The following is a 3,759-nucleotide window of genomic DNA, read 5'->3' on the forward strand; positions in this document are numbered from 1 at the left end:
CCATGAAAACAGCAGATAAAACAATATTGTCAAATATGATTGACTGTCTGTATGCTCTTTTGCCTTTGTGGTGAACAGTCAGCAGTTAAACTCCATGATGCAGACACAATAGTTGAGAGTATTACCTCAGTAGTAACTTAGCTGTGCAAATAGGTAAATTGTGCCTTGGGTAAGTGCAATACAGCTTTATATAAGAGATAGGGTAGTATAGCTGACCATGCTAACTGCTCTAAAGGTACGAAGGGGTGTGACCCTCCCTCAAACCCAACATACACATACTTCCCTAGACTTTCTCCTCCACCAAATACCTTGGAGTCGACCCAAGCCAAGCAAATTATGGGACAGAATCTTTTATATGAACCTCTGTCACGCAGAAAAATCTCTAAACCCTAAATGAAAGCGTGTTCTATTTTCTCCTGGAACAGGCCCCCTGTTTATCGTCCTCCTCAGAACCCGAGCGATTATCTGAGCTTCTCTGGCAGTACAAAAGAATACTAAACAGAGAAGGAACAAGAAAATATCACAGTTGAGAAATCAAGAAATAACAACACTGTTACTGCTGGCTTCCGCTGCAGGTATGCTCCAGTCTAACTCCTTTTATTCACTTTTGAATGTAGGCATATGTGTCTAGTTGTAGAGTTCGCCTGATGTTACTCTGTTACACAGACCTGTGATCACCCTCCTATTTACCAGTCAAAAGCATCCCACAATCTCTTGCTCCTAAATTCGGAGCATAGGTCACCACTCTGTTCCCCTGCTGTTGTTTCCAGGCGCTACAGAATTCCCCTCTTCAGAACCAATCGACGGCATAATCCCTACTTCACTCTGAGTCCCGATAAGTGCATGTGGATAATGCCGGGGGTGGATGGGCAGTGTGGGGTGTCAGCAGGGACACGGGCATGGCCCTGTCAGCCGTTATCAGGGCCACACAGGGATCGAGTCAGGCTTCCTCAGTGACTCATGATCAGGGTTCAGGTTTTGGGTGGAAGGCGGTGAGGCACACAGCAGGAGCAGGTCTAAGCTGGACCCTGTGTCTGCGCATTGGCTACAGGGACACACATCCCCTGGTTTTAAAGGACACTTTGAGAAAAATGTTGTCTACAGGTGAGAAAAGACAACCCGCTGGGTGAAAGAAAGCCATGGGAGAAGATGTACAGTTGTCACAAGTGTCACCAGATGAAATTACATTTGAGAGCTAACTTTGTGGGGTACATTTTATCTTGGCATTTAGCAGACTTATCCAGTTACAGTTTTTACGTATTGTCCATATATACAGCTGGATATTTACTGAGGCAATTGTGGGTTAAGTACGTTGCCCAAGGGTACAACAGCAGTGCCCCAGTGGAGAATGGAACCAGCAGCCTTTCGGTTACAAGTCCTTCTCCTTACCACAATGTTACATTTCTGCCCATTTTCCAGACCGCTTGACTAAGTTCTGCATTCTGGCTACATTGTGACCTTTTGCTTGCTGGAAACTCACTGAAACAGCACCATGCTGTAGGGCCAGCGCTGTGGGCTGCAGGTTCTAATGTACTGCCCCGAATTTTGGTGGTGGATACTGACCTCTGAGCCAATGACCTTAGATCACAGTGGGACATGTAATGTTCTTTCATACTCCTCGCATTGCCATGGATACCTGCTCCTCACCTGAAGAAATCAGCTTTGCATTTAACTGTTCCATAAAAAATAAGATTTACTACCTCCTGAGAAGGACAGTGGTGGAGGGAAAGACAGACAGAGAAAGGCAAGTGAGAGAGAGAATGAGTGAGAAAGAGCAAAAGCAGGAGGCGGACCCCGCCTGAATATTGCTCTCCTCTTTTCTTTTCCCCATCTTTTTTATTTCATTACCCCTTGTAAAAATGGTTTATGGCCTTCCCAGAGCTCTCGACCATTAGCATGAAGCAGTGAGTTCTCAGAGTTCAGCTGTGAATGGGTTTTCTGTGGCCTGTAGAACTCCTCCAGGACTGACTCTGGGAGCGAGCGACGAGAGAGACTCTCCAGAGAGAGCCGTCACAGTAGCTGTGAAAGTCTTTAAAGCACAGTCTTTCCCTCCGGGACACACACATGGACACACACACACACACATAGACATGCACATACACACACTCACTCACATACACACACACGCACATGCACACACATGCTCACATACACACACGCATACTCTCACACACTCACTCACACACACACACACACACACGCACACACACACACACAGACATAGACATGCACATACACACATTCACTCACATACACACACACGCACATGCACACACACGCTCACATACACACACGCATACTCTCACACACTCACTCACACACACACACACTCACTCACGCACAGACATACAGATACACACACATACATACTCTCTCAAACACAAACAGATGTACACACACACTAATGCACACATTGAACACACTAAATGAACACACTAATTCTCTATATTTCTCATACACAAACTAATGAATGTATGCACTCACCAACTGAAACCGAACATACATTCACACACAAACGCAAACACATGGTGAGCGTTCATTTGAGTTCTGCTGTTGACTGTACAGCAAATCTTTGCAGGGAAGTGTTGGGGTTAAGTTCAAAGGTGAAGGGTCAAGAAACTACATTACCATGTCAATACTCACATGGACTAGAATCATGTGTTCTATTTTTATTTTTACTTGGCAGGAAATTAGTAAAACAATATTAATATATTTCAACCCGTCAGCCAGAATCAGGACTCATTTGCAGTGAGATGTATGTGATGTTGCCGACCCCTTGGTCCTTCGGGGCTTTCTGTAATTTAAAAATTACAATGACACAACGTGGTCCTGTTGAATGACAGGGTCCTGAGGCGTGTGCTGGAAGAGGCCAGGATGACAGCCGTTTTTCCAGTCCAGGCTGGGCTGGCCACTTGCTACTGCAGCAGACTCAGCCCCTGCTGTAAGATTACAGACCTGGGAATTTCACTGATAATTTACGCACTCGGTGAACCCGTGCTCACTGCATATCCGAATCGGTGCTCCGGGCAGGGGCAACCCACACTGCCCCCGCACCCCGTGTCCTCACGCCCTGTGTCTCGGACGCACTGGCTTCCTGCGGCTGTAGATAACAACCAGAGAACTCTGCCCCACGCTCAGGACCTCAAAAGCAGACAAGCTTCTGCCTGACTCTCGCTGGTCTCTTTGCTGCGGCCTCATACTCACCTGCATGTCTCCATGTCTGGATGTGCTGGACTCTGTACTCCTACTGCTTTCCTATTCCTTTCCGCTCATTAATATCTGTTTTGCCCTGAGTCATCTTGTCACATTCAAAACAAGGCAGAAGAGAGAGAGAGAGAGAGAGAGGAGGAGAGAAAAAAATGAATCTGACAATAATGGTATGTTTCATGAGTTGTAGCCGGTAATCGCTGGAAGGGGAGAGGGGGTGCCATAAATTTTGGGGGGTGCGGGGTGCACGGTGCGGGGTGCAGAATGGGATATTAGGGAAGGAGCTTGTCAGCACAGGAGCTGTGGAGCTCAACGCACCAGCGAGGCTGAGCATGCTGTTCATCACTGGGGCCCTCCGATGGGACTTTCTGGAACAGAGGGGGCCAGGGAGGGACAGAGAGAACCACAGAGTGGGGAAGGGGGGTGGGGGGGGAGTGGGACACGTGGACATCTGGTCAGGATAGGTCAACAAAGTGGTGTCGTAATGGCCACACTTGGAAACCGGAAGGTCGTGTGCTCAAATCCCAGTTTACAGAAGTGTACAGGAGAGGC

This window comes from Megalops cyprinoides, chromosome 15, assembly GCF_013368585.1.
Source record: "Megalops cyprinoides isolate fMegCyp1 chromosome 15, fMegCyp1.pri, whole genome shotgun sequence".
Taxonomy (NCBI): Eukaryota; Metazoa; Chordata; class Actinopteri; order Elopiformes; family Megalopidae; genus Megalops; species Megalops cyprinoides.